The sequence below is a fragment of the Symphodus melops genome (genome assembly GCF_947650265.1).
Source record: "Symphodus melops genome assembly, chromosome: 20".
NCBI lineage: Eukaryota > Metazoa > Chordata > Actinopteri > Labriformes > Labridae > Symphodus > Symphodus melops.
Genome location: NC_136710.1, coordinates 16,616,375 through 16,633,652, shown reverse-complemented (window position 1 = coordinate 16,633,652; position 17,278 = coordinate 16,616,375). Strand labels below are relative to the sequence as shown.

The window sequence follows — 17,278 nt, the reverse complement described above, 5'->3', positions numbered from 1 at the left end:
GTGTGTGTGTTTAATCTGTACGTAAGCGCAGCACCATGTTTATCAAAGAAAGTAGCTGACCTCACTCGGTTCATTAAGGGAGTGATTGGTAGAAATGATGTGTGATTTTATCCACTTAAACACGCTGACGTTTTTCTGTTGCACAAAATTAACGCTTCGGGGAAGATGATGCAAGCAGGACTTTTCATGTCACTTGCATCATCATCAAAACTATTGTCAGAAGAAATTAATGTTTTACAACCTTTGAGGACATTTTCATTTAAACAAATGGAATTCTGTCTGTCATACACTTGTTAATAGAGCAGAAGGTATAAGATACTCTTTCATGCATTTCACTACTGTGTGGACAACAAAACAATCTAACAGGTACATAACTGTAAGAACATCTTGAATCAAAAATGAGTCAATGGGTGAAGCCTGTGTGACATTGCCCTTCTGTTACTGAAGGGGGCTTTGGAGTCCCATCGATGGCGGTTGCCATGCTCTCTGAAAATGATTTTCAATCAACCTAACGACAGGCTGAGAGCTGGAGCTGAGGCGGGTTTTAAGCCTCTTGACAAACTGCAACACCACGCCCACCTGTCAATCAGATCAGCCAGGCGCCTTATTGTGAATAACTGTTATCCTTCACAAAAGTCTCAAGCAACCAATCGATGAACTGCAGAATTTTGCACTTTCGAATCAGCTTTAGTTATCAACTCTGGAGGTTGCAGCTTGACCAAAACCCATACGCCTTATTTAGAATTTGCTAACCACAACATCAGAAAGCATTGGTCGCTTTTTATCTAACAAGCTGTCGGCGGTTTCACCCAGAGAAAAACACCAATGTATGATGTTCTGCATGATACAATAAGGAGGGAGCCACACTCTGTAACTACGAGATGAATGTTCTTCAGAAAGTAAGATTTACTTCAACATGCATCAAGTCAGGGTGGAAACTACAAAATAATCAGATAATCCCACCTTTCAAAAATCCCAAACAAGTTAAGATTTTTTGATGGTTTCAAAGATTATCTCGTCAGATGCACCTTGACAATGCAAGACCTGTAAATTGTGTCATCTGAAAGGAAAAGTTGCATATCTTGTGTCCTGTCTTTCAAAGACCTGCGTAGGTTTTGTTCAGTGGCTCATTTCAGAGAAGAACTAAAGACATCCTGTCTGAAACCACAAAGACAAAGAAACGGAGGGGCCTTATATGTCTTTACTCTCTCTCTTTAATCTCTGCAAGACAGTAAAAAGGTACAGAAACCAGGCCAGCCTCACTGCCTTACACCCGAGTACACAGATTCATTTACGTCATAGTCCCTTTGTCTTCTTGATCCATTGGCCCTATGAACACTCAAGGCAGCATAGTGCAGGTTGTCTGGGTCTTGATGTAACTACAAACACAAAAAAGAAACGTCTTTATGATGAGATGTACAGCATAAAAGTAGCATGTTTTGTTTGATTATTTAATCATAGAGGATACTTACCATTGTAGCTGGGCTAGAGTCTTCTGTTGTGAAAGACAAAATGAAAGTCCTTTTATTCTGCAATAGCAATATGCACCCAAACATGATGTAAGCTGATTGCATTAGCATTAGTTACCTGTACATGTGCAGATTCTGCTATTCATCTTGTACAAAAAGAAGGCCAACAAAGCAACAAGGATGGTGGTGAATGCCAAAGCTGTGCTCAAGATGTACACCAAGACAGGAGGGTCACCTGAAAACAGAGAGACACACAAGAAGACATTTACAGAGTGTGTAAGTGTGTCCATTAAAGCTCCTGTGAAGAGTTTGAAGCTGGTTAAAAAATACTGAACTCATTATCTATACCTCGACAGTATTTGACCTAAAAAAGCAAGATAGAGTAAAATTGACATAATTAATGTGTAAGGGATTCTACATGCAAAATGCCTTTTTAATGTTACTTTGGCATTGGTTCCTCGTAAGAGATAAGGAACAAAATCAGTGGTGAACGTTTTACTTTCATTCACCAAAACTTTTATGATAATGCAAATAACATATGTGACCAACCATCATCGTTGTCTACTTCTGACGTCCCTTTTACTTTAATCGTTGGCTTCAAACCTCATGGCTTTGTTTGCTCTAAGAACGTCAACATTGGATTTGCAAATTTTTACTAAAATCACAACACAACTTGTAGATAGTTTCAGACATCTTTTGGTAAAAAAAAATTCAATTGATAATAATTTTGTTAGCAATGGCTCACTTCTGGGTCCTGTGGGGGCATTTTATTTTAGAAAATGTTAACGTGTCTGTGCGACACAATGGGTAGATAAAGGACATATGCAGATGCTTTATCCCGAGTTAAATGACCTGAAAAAACAATTGATAAACTGTAAGATATCGGCAACCAAATCTACTGTATACTTTCTCATGTAAGTTGGTAAACTACAAAATACACTTTTTCTGTGTTCTGGGAAACATCTTACAGGCTTAGGTGTGTTAAAGAGAGAGTTAGAAAATAGAAATTGAAAGAGAAACATACCCTTTAAGTCCAGCTTGGTCCCGTTTCCAAACAGAATGTGTCCACATGAAGCGACTGCACAGTAGTAGGTTCCAGCATGAGAAAGATTTAGGTTGGTTATTGGTAAATTGTAGACACAACTGTGTGTTTGTGGAGCGTGGCTCCTCACACACTGATCATTCCTGCCTCCATGAGTGTAAATGAGTCCTGGATGAGATTCTTCAGAGGTTTTGAACCAGTAAACACTGTGTTGTTGGTCACAGCTCCCAGGGTAGACTGAACAGGTCAGAGTCATGTTATCTCCTGGCTGGTTGGTGGTCTCAGACACTGACTGACGGACAGTGGTTTGGATATCTAAAGCGTCTGCACTGACAGTCGTACTCTGACAAAATTCAAGGTTATATAAATCACTCCCGATGCAGAAGTAAGTCGCTGAATCAGAAATTCCAAAATCCAAAATCTTCAGTTGATATTTGTGGTTTGTAGTATCCAAGGAGAAACGTGAGCTGTTCTTAAATTGGTCATGAAAGGTGACAAGATCATTATGCTTATAGAGTGTAGATATCAGCTGGGGTGTATGTCCCAAAGATTGCTTTAGCCAGTAAAACATCACTGCTGTTTCATCTTGACAGGTGCATGGCAAGATCACACTTCCTCCAACAATGACAGTTTGAAACTGTGAAAATGAACTTTTGGAAGTTGTTATCAGAGCTGAGGAGAAAAGAAAGACAAAAAAAAAGATATATCTTAAATGTATCCTTTTTTTAAAGACTTGTATTAAACTAAAAAAACTTTTTTTGTAAAGTAATGTAAAATAGTGAACTTACCCACATTCGCAATGAGAAGGCATGTATAATACCAAGCTAAGGTTGGAGGTGCCATCGTGCTGTGATGAATGACTGAAATCTCTGCCTCTTCACTCTTCACAGAGAAGACTTTGAATTTGATTGGCCAATCAGGTTGACTGTCTTTTTTTGGAAACACTGTAAACATGTTCCGTATGCCCTGAATGACAATGATGGTGCTTGACAACAACACAAATAAAGACAATATGAGACCTCCTGAACATGATCTGAAGTTTAATATCCTCACCATGAAATAACTGTTTCTACTAAACATTGTTTGGTCACTACTTGCCACACAGGTGTAGGCGTATAGCAGTTATAGAAATCACTTCCTACACTATATTCATTCAGACATTTAAACCTCTGTTTGAAACACTTTAAATGTTTGCTTGCTGCACAGTTAAATGGCTTTCTTTTAAACAAAGAATGCAGCACTGCAGTTCTGAGACAAAACTCTTTATCAACAAACAAAAGGCTTCATGGTCGTGCTAAACTGGAAATAGACAGTTGATAGATCTACCATATACACGGTCGAGTGGGCAGGATTTAACGTTTACGATGTTATTCCAATACTTGAGTCACGATACAACAGTTTTTGCGATTTGTAACATTGCGATTTGCTGAGAATTGTGTTAAAATATATTATGATTAGGCTTTTTCACATGCTTATTTGTCCACTCTACCCAATGAGAGTCAAGCCCACAGACGGACACTGAGATCAAAGTCAAATACTGTAAAGCGCTTCATGCACCTCACAATCTGAACTGTTATTATTTCAGTCTGACTGGACTTTACTGAACACAAACATGGACGGACGACTGAACAACTGCAGGACTTTTAAACAACACACTTTGGTGTTTTTACATTAAGTACTGTCTACTGCTTTCAGGAGTGCGTATGGAATTGATTAAAGTCTGCACAGTAGGGAACAACTGGTGTAGCCAGGGTATTGATGCTCCAGATCCCTAAGGTGTGCATTTGTCAGTGGAGCTGTCAGTCATGGTGTATTATCTCTCTTAAATGCATCACATAATTGCATTTAATGTTCCCAAATACTTTGCAGTATTTTACACTGCTGCCCTTTTACAAATGTCATTGTGTTTGTTCTTGGCTTCTGTCGGAGCTGCTGCAGGCTGTGGCTTGGAGGCCACACACTCTTCTCTCTGACTTTCAGACGGGGCTGAAGTTTCTGCCTGCAGAGCCTTTGTCACAGCAGTTCACAGCTTTTTTTTAAATCTCAGGAGTCATAACAACAGTTGAACACTGAAAGATCGCACATTAGAAGGCGACACCCCTCAGACTCTCCTCCCCTTGAAAGAAGATTAAAATAGACCAGAGGGGATTTTTGCTCTATGCACACAATGCTGTATAGGAAAGTGATGTTTGATGTTTTCACATCCCTTTTGATGCTTCAAATTGAATTGAGGTTAATTACTACTACTACTACTACTACTACTACTACTACCACCACTACTACTACTACAGGATAATAACTTTTTATTTCCTTTCGCCTTCTACTGTTCAAACCTCACCATGCCACATGAAAGGAGCAGTGAGCGTGTTGCTACGTCAGATCTCTAAATGTCTATCAGATAGTCGTTGATTGACTATCTCAATGATTTGTGTGGGACTAATAGCTTCATGCAATAAAGAACAAAAGAAAGACACAGGAATATTCTAAATATGGCACTGATTTAGTAGATCATATTGTGAAATGTTCAAGGCAGAAATTGGAAACTTCATGAAAATAAAAATTGCACTTTGAAGAATACATTTTTCAGTGTCTTAGAAGTATTAATGACTGATCATTTAATCCAATGTGGGACAGTTATCAGAGGTTAAATACACATGGCTGTTAAAAGAACAAACACTACAAGTGAAAAAGGTAAAGATTTTTCTTTTTTTAATGGCCTTTTTTAACATTGAGATTTCTTAGTTGCTGCTCAGCTGGACATATTTTCATAGTCAGACTGCAGGTCTTTGCTACGCATTAAATAAAGGAAACATTTTTTATAGTTAAACCTTTTATCCCTCATCTGTTCAGTGTTAGTCATGACAAGCAAGTATAATATATCAATTGTGAACCAAAATAATCCACTGTAACAGGCCGTATTGTTGGCATTACCTCAAATCCAGAATTCAACAAGAAATTTCAAGAAATGTCGTGTATACTCGTGGAACATCTAACAATCATGCGTGTTCAAAAGGGATGAAGGAAGAAGGTCATGGGTATTTGGTACTCTTGAGCTAATTATATGACTATATAGTGTGTTCGTGTATTCACTTCTTTGCAGGTCTGTGTGTGACCTTGAACAATCAAAAGCCCTCAACTCAACAACAAAACACTTATGCCTCAGGCGTTGTGTTTTTTTTGTTAAATTATTTTTGTTGACATGTTTTTATAACAAGTCAATCAGAACCCATGGATATACACACCCACCCGCCTTTCTTTGTTAGCGACAGTACACACACCTGGAACCTTACAAAACTATCTCAACAAGGATGTAATGAAATAACCTCTCTAAAATAACACCTGATGGAGCCATTATTTGAGTCAAAGAGCAAAAACCATGGAAGTAACTTGCTGAGATTTTTTTTCACCAAAATTTGCTGAGCTGGATGTAGACCATGACATGTCACTGGAGAAGCTTGTTCAGTAGGTTTATTGCAGGTCAAGTATTTACATGGATCATTATATGGGTGTGTAGTAATGTTTACAAAAGCAGTGAAAGAAAAGCCTCATCCAAAATCAAATACAAATGTATTGAAAAAAAAGAAAAAGCATTATTTAGCTTTTAATGATACACTTACACAGTCATGTTATTCAGAGACTGAAATATATCCTGTTCAGCTTTACTGCTTTGCATACAAATACACGCACTCACTCCAGCTGCCGTCTCTCTTCATTTTTGAACTGTTGACTTTGTTCTGCCTTTCTGCAGCATGTTGCATAATATCTTTGTCTTGGAAGCTCTGCACATGAAAAGCAGGACATTACTATATAGCTTTGTCAAATCAACACACTGAAGTTTAAACGTAGTTCTTAAAAACAGTAAAAACAATACCTGTGTGGGGGTTGTGATGGGAGTGGACGGTTCTGCACCAGCCTCTGAAAAAAGAAGAAGAAAAAAACAGATGAAATATATGCCTTGTAAAATTAACACACAACAGTAATACCAACACAATGTTACCTGTGCATTGATCACACTTTGTCTTTATGATAACAAACACAAGGACTGTAAGGATTACAACCAGGATGGCGTTGATTACTAAGAATCCAATATTTAAGTATTTTGTCATTGCAGTGTAATCTGCGAACACACAGAGGAGACACTCAGTTCCATTAATTTGTAAAGTAACACAACAGTTTAACTTTCTGTGTGATTTGTTTTAAAAAGTATAAATGTGATGAGTAAATAGAAAGTCACTTACTCCAAATGTCCAGCTTGGTCCCGTTTCCAAACAGAATGTGTCCACATGAAGCGACTGCACAGTCGTAGGTTCCAGCATGAGAAAGATTTAGGTTGGTTATTGGTAAATTGTAGACACAACTGTGTGTTTGTGGAGCGTGGCTCTTCACACACTGATCATTCCTGCCTCCATGAGTGTAAATGAGTCCTTGATGAGATTCTTCAGAGGTTTTGAACCAATAAACACTGTGTTGTTGGTCACAGGTCCCAGGGTAGACTGAACAGGTCAGAGTCATGTTATCTCCTGGCTGGTTGGTGGTCTCAGACACTGACAGTCGTACTCTGACAAAATTCAAGGTGATATAAATCGTGAGCTGTCCTTAAATTGGTTATGAAAGGTGACAAGATTATTATGCTTATAGAGTGTAGATATCAGCTGGGGTGTATGTCCCAAAGATTGCTTTAGCCAGTAAAACATCACTGCTGTTTTATCTTGACAGGTGCACGGCAAGATCACACTTTCTCCAACAATGACAGTTTGAAACTGTGAAAATGAACTTTTGGAAGTTGTTATCAGAGCTGAGGAGAAAAGAAAGACAAAAAGAAAAAGTCTTAAATGTATCCTTTCATTTTTAAACACTTGTAAGACATAATGCATCAAACATTTGTATGTTATAAAGTAACATGAAATAGTGAACAACTTACCCACATTAGCCATGAGAAGGCATGTGAAATAACAAGCAAAGGTTGGAGGTGCCATCATGCTGCAATTGCTGTGATAAATGACACATTTCTGCACCTTCTTCACTGTTCACAGAGAAGACTTTGAATTTGATTGGCCAATCAGATTGACTGTATTTTTCTGGAAACAGTGAGCACATGTTCAGTACAGCGTGGAGGGTGACTCTGGTACTTGAGAACAAGAAAAAAACCACCTAGCTTCGAAGCATAACCTTTGGATCATATTCCCCGAATTGAAAGGTTGCTTAGGAAAAACCACATCATTAAGTATCCTGGCTGTATCCAGCTCTTTAGGTTGAGTTTATGTGTGAACACAGCAGGAGTTCATCATGAAGGAGCGGTCTTTTCCACTCATTTGTTTCCTGAATACATCCAGTACAAAAGAGGCGTTGTTTTAGCATCATGTCTTGCCTTAGGATGCCTGGACTGACACAGACCTCGAGGCAAGCTGTTTAAGACATTAAAGATTACTACTTTGAAATAGCCAATCTGTACGCTGATGCTGGTTTGCAGCTAATTATGAAACATCAATGCTATCTGATCGCTGTCATTTTAAAAGGAGCTTGGAAAATCTAATCTTATTTAAATTACAAAAAAATCCACATAGGCAAAACATCTCAACAAATCGGTTGGATATAGAAACTTTAAATCGCTGTCTGGGGCTATTTATGGTGTTCATCAGAAATCATTTCAAATATCTTCGTCTGTGTTTAGACGACGTCCAGAGACTGTACTGACTGGCATTAGTGACAGTTATTGGTCTATGAATCTCCTGTGGTTGTATTTGTTTGTGACCTCCTTTAATAAGATGAGTTGTATTCTACTTTACATTGTGTGTAAAGGTGTTGGTGATAGTGATGAATAGAAAGTGTACGTAGTGCTTTAAACACTTTGTCTTTGTTCTTATCTTCTGTCTTAGCTGCTGCAGGCTGTGGCTGGGAGGCCACAGGCCTTTCTTCCTGTGTTTAAGCTAGCACACCTTATAAACCACAGGCCTGAGAACAGAAGTCAAACACTGAGAGGCTTCAACCCTCAGCTCACACCAAGACGTGAAAAGACCAAATTAAACAAATGTGTGGAGTGGTACATACGTGTAAGCAGAGGATGAACAAGCTCAAAAGAAACATGTTGTTCATTGATATGATACAAACATCATCCATTCGTATGCAGTGAATATTCCTGAATATTTCCAGCTGTCTCAATGATAAGTCTCAGTCATAAGTAGCAACATTAATTATGGCTTGATAATCCCCTGAATGGCTCAGCTCTCTGGTTTGGAACCACCACAGCTAATGTGGGCGTGACCTCTGATAATTCTTTGAAGGTACCTGCAAAAAGGAGGAACATTTACAGTCTCTCTACTTACTAATAAAAAAACTGATGGTTCAGGCATTACCATCTTTAAAAGGGCTAGAAGTGCACACTGCACCTGGACAATGACATCTTATTAAGAAAGCATAGAGTCTCCACAAGTAGTATTGGGGGGGCGGAGCCTAAAATGATCAAGCTCTCAACAGCTAAAAAAACCCAAAAACAAACTCCTGTTGTGAAGACACATTTGCAGCGTGTCTGACAAAATCTTCTGTTTTGTCAGAGACACAAATTTACTTGGTGAATAATATAACTTTGTACATTTTTGCTTCACTTCAAATGTATTCTTATTTTATAAAATCACTGTCTCTTTTTTTTTGGACAATTGTTAAGCAATCAGGAACTCTGGTCATTAGATACGCAGGACAAAATCCACAGAGGAGCCTTTAGAGCCTGTTGCAGAAATGAATATACACCATGACCTTACGTCATTTGAGAAGCTTGTTCAGAGGCTTTATTGCAGGGGAAGTATTTACACTGACACTTTGTTACTAAGTGAATGTCATAGTTTATCACACGCTCAGCTTTACTGTGTAACACCAAAGTACACACATTCACTCCAGGTGTTGTCTCTTCTTCCTTCTGATTTGCTGAATTGGTTCTCTCTTACAGCTCCATGTTGGGCAACACCTTCTCTCAGACTCTGCACAGGAGAAGAGTTAGGATGTAAAAACTGTATTTGACAGTAAAAGAAACCCATTGTGTCGTCTAAACTGTTCATCTAAAGTGAATACCTGAGTGGTGGTGGTGTTTGGATTGACATGTTCTGAAAAACAGAAGCAAGAGGGGTGAAGTATAATCAGTGAACAAACAATATACATCAGAGGGCCAAATATTAGCATATTTTACAAAGGAAACATTTTTTATAGTGGTTGTGCAAAAACAAATAGGATTGAATAAGGCAGGTGGTTGTTTTTAACACCTGTTCAAAATCCTATTTTCTACATTTTGTAATTTATTAAATGTTACAAATTCTTCAATTTCCGCAGATTGAGGGTTTATCTGCTGCGGGGCTAATGGGAAGGTGGGGTCAACACACACACACACACACACACACACACACACACACACACACACACACACACACACACACACACACACACACACACACACACACACACACACACACACACACACACACACACACACACACACTTACTTAGTAGAGTCTGTCATCTCTTGACCTTTGACCCCCAGCCCCTGCAGTTAAATGTCAATGTCTCTTTGGGCACTTAAGAGGCTCCCGCTGCCTCTTGTATGACTGATTAGTTACTTTTGATGATGAAAAATGTGTCTTTCTTTCAGACCTAAACAGAAAATACCAATCAAAACTTACCTCCACATTGGCTGCAGATTTTCATGATGATGATCATGAGGAAGGCCAATAAAACAATCAGAACAACAACCGATAAACTGAGAAGATCTTCTTCCATGTTCTCTGCAAATACAGAAATAAAACAAACAAACATTTAATGGGATTTATTTAACTGCTGCTTTAATCCAAAGATATTTACGATTGTTTAAAAAAAAAAAAAACAGTAAATCATAATTCGCAACCATAACTTATGATAAACCAACATGAAACAGTCCCGTACCACACAAATACAGGTTGGCTCCATTTCCAAACAACGTTTGTTCACATGCAGTCACCACACAGTAGTCGTAAAGGGATAACGAAAACTGGGCTCACTGGCATTATGTCACTCTTTACTGAATGTACATTCACATATAAAGCCTGCTTCATCCTTGAACAAAAGTATCAACATTTGTGACGGATTAAGAGCCACACTAGAATCAGTTTTAGAGACTGGATCCTCATGGCTCATTGTTTGTATGTGGAATTAAATAGTAAATGAATTTAAGCTTGTATAGCACTTTTCTAGTCTTCAAACTACTTAAAGCACTTTTACACCATGTCACATCGACCCATTCTCACCTTGCTATGTGACTTTTTCTCTTGTTTCATTTCTACACTGGAAGGTTAAACTAGGTAGACTTTTCAAATCCCATTTGTATGCTGCAGACGAAGCAACAGGAGCAATTCAGGGTTAAGTGTCTTGTGCCCAAGGAGACATCGGACATGTCGCAGCAGGAGCTGGGGATCAAACCCCCGACTTTATGCATGAAAGACGATGACTAACAACTGAGCCACAGCCGGCCCTTCAAGGTAAAGGATGTAGTTTAACATTTTGTGTTATTCTGGGGGCAACTACTTCATCTGCTTCCTTTAAGTATAACAAATAGGAAAAGTCTACTTATTCCAACACGACTTTTAACACACAGAGGTTCATACACGTCTATGTCTGATTCAGCTTTACAAAAGAGAAGCCGACACTGACATCTCGCACTGTTGCACGGTCATTTAGAGCCAAGACATGCAGATGCGAGCTTGCTGGGTATAGAATAGAGTAGACTAGAGTGAACATATCAATTGTAGTTTCAGTTAGAAGATGTTTCTGGATGTTTTGTTAGGTTCTGTTAATTTGTTAAATTTAAGGTTAACTAAGAAATGCATTGCAATAAAACTCATGTAACAGACACATTTGTGGATCGTCATATTTCGAGGTCTAGAGCTCATGATGAATACCTTTCAGCATCAAAAAGGTTCCTGATCCAAACTGAATATCATTCAGGTACATTACTGCACAGAAGTAGGTTCCAGTGTCCTCCCGTGTGATTGCAGAGAGGCTCAGATTGCTGCTGATTCTGTTAAAGGTAACTGAAGTACCGTTGATGAAATATATCAGCAATTTTACTGTCGTTAAATTTTACACCAAAAGTTGCCACTAGCTGTAGGCTCCTCAATGTGGTAAATTTGTACCATACTCTTCTTTGCCCTTCACTCTTTATGTGACATTCAATAGTTGCTGATTCTCCGAGCTTCACTGTTTGAAAAGGAACAGGCTGAGAGATGTCATCTGACTGTGACACAACGTAAACACGAACACAGGACAATCATCAGCTCAGTGTGAGGGTGGGCAGTTCAAGTTTTACATACAGTAAGTCGATTTTTGTTACTTACACAAAGTCCAGAGCAGGCTGATATTCACAAAGAACAGCATCATCCTGTCAGCGTCTTCCCCACAGCAATCTGCAGTTACTGGAGCAGCAGCAGAGCTAAAACAGACTTAGCACTCTTCTACCAGGCCACACCTCAGTTGTTTTTTTTAAATTTTCAAATCCAACCCACGAGAACATGATTGGGTAGTTGACAGCAAAGTAAGAAAAAATCTCACCATGACCTCTTTCTACATCAGAGTCTGTGGATTTCAGATAATGTGTGGAGTCTTTGATATTAAATGGCAGCAAACGGGTAAACCACAATAAGACTGCAACTTAGTCTTGAACTTTCAAAAGGTTCTCGATTGTTAAATTTTAGCCACATAGTGTACTCGAAAATAGTCATTGAATAGTGAACAACTGACCCACATCTGCAATGACGAGGCATGTGAAATAGCAAGCAAAGGTTGGAGGTGCCATCGTGCTGCAATTACTGTGATGAATGACGGCCAATCAGGTTGACTGTCTTTTTCTGGAAACAGTGAGCACATGTGCCGAGAACAAGGAAAACAACGTAGCTCCTAAGCATTTGCTTTGGATCATATTTCCTTAATAGCAACGTTGCTTGGAAAATACCACATCATCCTGGCTGTTTCCAGCTCTTTAGGTTGAGTTTATGTGTGAACACAGCAGGAGTTCATCATGAAGGAGCGGCCTTTTCCACTCATCTGTTTCCTGAACACATCCAGGACAAAAGAGCAGTAATAGAAATACAAATCTGTCAAACTGTAGCCTCGGACTCTTGTGCTCTGTCCACCATTTCGGCGTTGTTTTAGCATCATGTCTTGCCTTAGGATGTCTGGACTGACACAGACCTTGAGGCAAGCTGTTTAAGACATTGAAATAGCCAATCTGTATGCTGATGCTGGTTTGTAGCTAATTAAGACACATCAATGTTATCTGATGTCTTTCATTGTGAAGGAGCTTGAAAATCTAATCTTACTTAAATTACAAAAAAATCCAAATAGGCAAAACATCTCAAATCGGTTGGATATAGAAACTTTAAATCGCTATCTGGGGCTATTTATGGTGTTCATCAGAAATCATTTCAAATATCTTTGTCTGTGTTTAGAAGACGTCCAGAGACTGTGCTGACTGGCATTAATGACAGTTATTGGTCTATGAATCTCCTGTGGTTGTATTTGTTTGTGACCTCCTTTAATAAGATGAGTTGTATTCTACTTTACATTGTGTGTAAAGGTGTTGGTGATAGTGATGAATAGAAAGTGTACGTAGTGCTTTAAACGCTTTGTCTTTGTTCTTATCTTCTGTCTTAGCTGCTGCAGGCTGTGGCTGGGAGGCCACAGGCCGTTCTTCCTGTGTTTAAGCTAGCACACCTTATAAACCACAGGCCTGAGAACAGAAGTCAAACACTGAGAGGCTTCAACCCTCAGCTCACACCAAGACGTGAAAAGACCAAATTAAACAAATATGTGGAGTGGTACATACGTGTAAGCAGAGGATGAACAAGCTCAAAAGAAACATGTTGTTCATTGATATGATACAAACATCATCCATTCGTATGCAATGAATATTCCTGAATATTTCCAGCTGTCTCAATGATAAGTCTCAGTCATAAGTAACAACATTAATTATGGCTTGATAATCCCCTGAATGGCTCAGCTCTCTGGTTTGGAACCACCACAGCTAATGTGGGCGTGACCTCTGATAATTCTTTGAAGGTACCTGCAAAAAGGAGGAACATTTACAGTCTCTCTACTTACTAATAAAAAAACTTATGGGTCAGGCATTACCATCTTAAAAAGGGCTAGAAGTGCACACTGCACCTTGACAATGAAATCTTATTAAGAAAGCATAGAGTCTCCACAAGTAGTATTGGGGGGGCGGAGCCTAAAATGATCAAGCTCTCAACAGCGATAAAAAAACAAAAAAAAAACTCCTGTTGCACACCCACCCACCCCCACACACCCACCCCCCCACACACACACCCCCCCCCCCCCCCCCCACACCCCCCCCCCCCCCCCCCCCCCCCCCACACACACACACACACACACACACACACACACACACACACACACACACACACACACACACACACACACACACACACACACACACACACACACACACACACACACACACACCAATGTCTCTTTGGGCAAGACACTTAACCCCAAGTTGCTCCCGCTGCCTCTTGTATGACTGATTAGTTACTTTTGATGATTGTTTTTTTTTTTTCAAATCCAACCCACGAGAACATGATTGGCAGCAAAGTAAGAAAAAAAATCTCACCATGACCTCTTTCTACATCAGAGTCTGTGGATTTCAGATAATGTGTGGAGTCTTTGATATTAAATGGCAGCAAACGGGTAAACCACAATAAGACTGCAACTTAGTCTTGAACTTTCAAACGGTTCTAGAATACGTGGAGGGCATTCAAAGACTTTTGAATACCCTCTATATTGGTATTCAAAAGTCTTTAGCCAAACTATAACACAATACCACTTTCAGGTGTGTTTGAAAAGGGAAAAAAACAAATGACCTTATTGTCAGACCTATACAGAAAATACCAATCAAAAGTTACCTCTACATTGGCTGCAGATTCTCTTGATGATGATCATGAAGAAGGCCATTAAAACAGCTGGGTTGGCTAGAACCAAAACTTTTGTTTCAGTCGGTATGCCCATGTTCTCTGCAAATACAGACATAAGAAATTAGCTGGTGCTTTAATCCAAAGAAACAGTCATCATAACTAGCAACCATAACTTATTATAAACCCACATTAAATAAACACCTACCACACAAATACAGGTTGGTTCCATGTCCAAACAATGATTGTTCACATGCAGTCACCTCACAGTAGTACGTCCCTTCATTCTCAGACCCGAGGTTCCTCATGACAAGGTTGAACACACAGGTAGGGTTTCCACTCTCAGCCCACCTGCAGATCTGGTTCTTCTGGTAAACCAAATATGTTGTCTTGGTGCTATTGTCAATATACAGGGTCTCAATGCTTTGCAAAACACATCCTGTATTCATTTACATTTCACACAACTTCCACATTTTTTTTGATATTAGGTTTGTATGAACTTCCATTCAAAGTATCTTAAAATGCATTCTGACTGAATAACAAAGTGAAGACAACAAATACCTTGCAGCATCAAAAAGATTCCTGGTCCAAACTGAATATCGGTTGAGGTCAAAACTCCACAGAAGTACGTCCCAATGTCTTCCAAGGTCGCTGCCGATACACTCAGATTGCTGCTGATACTGTTGAATTTCACTGAATGACGGTGTTTGAATTGATTGACTAATGTACTAACATTATATTTCGGGTTGAACGTTGCCACATGCTGTAGTCTATTCCTTGTGGTCAGTTTGTACCAAACTCTTCTCTGCATTTCACTCTTTATGTGACATTCAACAGGGGCTGTGTCTCCGAGCGTCACAGTTTGGACAGACAGGCTGAAAGACGTCGCTTCACTGCGCCACACCTGAAACACACAGAGACATACAGGGTATATAATGAGCTGAAGTATGAGAGTTTAAAGATTCCATAAGTGTGTTTGTATTACTCACACAGAGTCCAGAGCAGGCAAACATTCACAAAGTACAGCGTCATCCTGTCTGCGTCTTCTCCTCCACAGCTCTGACTGAACAAACACACAGCTTGTTCTAAATGCAGTCACATTGTCTGATTTAATTGGTCCACCATTCTCAACTTGCAGCAAATGAGAGAAGCAGCTGTGTGGTTATCAGAAGCGTTGCGCTGACTTCTGGTTAATTTCGGTCTTCATGCTCACATACAGATCCTTAAAGTCAAACATCTCTGAGTCAGATTTATTGGCCCGTTGTGTATGTGCACATACAGGGAGTTCTGCTCTGGTTAACTTTACTCTCTGCTGTATGAGCGTTTAACACATTTAATGCATCACTCTGCATGAGGGTTTATTATTGGTGATGCATAAAACACATTATTTTTTATGGGAAGGTGTCATGGTCCTCTCTCCAAAAGGGACTTGACATTCATCGGCATCTTTTATTAAATACAAGACAGTGACATCTGTTCTCACCGAGCTCCATGGAAAAAAATGCAGAGGTCTAACAGTGGGCCTGTGATGTCTCTTAGGTCAGTAATCTTCAGGGAGACAGTCCTGTCGTTGAAGAATTCTGTGTCAGAGGGGATTTTTATTTGAGTGTTTGAAGTGGGAGGGGACTTCACAGAGCTGCCGAGATCTGTCAGAGATAAACGGACTGAAGAGGTCAGCAAAGCTTGCAGGGGTTTCAGACAGGTGAGTGACATGCTGTCTGGGCCTGCGGCCTCTTGGCCTAACTGTAACATTCAAATATCATTTGAATGAGCATCACAGAGATAACTACAAGGAGTCTGAATTTGCAACTCAATCACCAAATGTACAGTATTATATTCACAGGTACAGAGGGGAACGTCTTGCCATACATGTATTCATAATAAAACAATGCAATGTTGTTGTAGTTAACTGTGAAGGCAATGATCCACATTCTTGCTAACTGTACACAGTTGTGCTCCAGCTAACAGGAGGCTGTGGAGGGAAGTGAGGTCAGACGCTCAATGCATGCTGCACCCATTGACTAAATCAATTCTATAAATCATAGTGGTAACACATAAATAAGTATGAATAAACCATTTCATAGGGGTTCTTGGGGGATGTTGAGAATATCCTAGCGGTAGCTAAAGACACCTTAGCCCCTGCCTCGTGCCGCCCTTGGTGGGGAGGTAAAAAGGGTCCTATGGCATGTGGTCTGTAGTAAAATTGAAATGAATATTTCCTATAGGAGTGACCCAAAATAGTCATGGTACTACAACCAGCTATGGAGTTTCTAAATGTCTTATTTGACATAGATTTTCTTGTTTTCTCCGAAATAAATCACGAGTCATAGCCTAGTATAAGATCCAATTATTGATTGAAGCAGAAAGAACAAGAAACGTGTATCCCAGCCTTTTGATGTGCATCACAGTTGAAAAGGTTTTTCATTATAATAAATGATCATATGAACAGCATGTGGCTAATTTTGAAGCAGTCCGTCAAATAGAGAAATATGTTACGATTCTTAAAAAAGGTAATTGAACAGTCAGTCCTGAATAGGCACAATCTGACCAATCACGTTCAAATATGTAATCCTTTGTCATGGACACCCCGAAGTTGTATGATTGGCAGTCTGTAAATGGTGTTTTATTTTGAAACTTACCTGATGCTTTATGTGTTCCTGTGCTTTGCAGTCTGTCGGTGGGCTCAAAAAGAGACGCAGCACTTCTTTCAAGTGGAGGACGGCGGCGGTGGCACGGTGCGCCACATCAAAATACGAGCATTGGCGAGAGAGGCGGTGATTTGCTCCGGAGTGCACATGACATGGACACTTCACGCAAGGATCATGTGG

General features: G+C 39.6%; 3 long non-coding RNA genes across 3 annotated transcripts in view; all 3 read right to left on the bottom strand.

Moving 5' to 3' along the window:
* LOC306841907 overlaps positions 1-17,278 on the bottom strand; it is a 117,835-nt gene that overhangs the window by 15,785 nt on the left and 84,772 nt on the right. The window lies entirely within an intron of this gene.
* Positions 1,258-1,679, bottom strand: LOC306841908. The gene is made up of 3 exons (XR_013781616.1): positions 1,588-1,679; positions 1,473-1,495; positions 1,258-1,379 (listed from the first exon to the last, which is right to left on the bottom strand). It is a non-coding gene; the product is annotated as an uncharacterized lncRNA (long non-coding RNA).
* LOC306841522 lies at positions 14,205-15,115 on the bottom strand. Its single transcript, XR_013781540.1, has 3 exons — positions 15,012-15,115; positions 14,659-14,846; positions 14,205-14,552 (listed from the first exon to the last, which is right to left on the bottom strand). It is a non-coding gene; the product is annotated as an uncharacterized lncRNA (long non-coding RNA).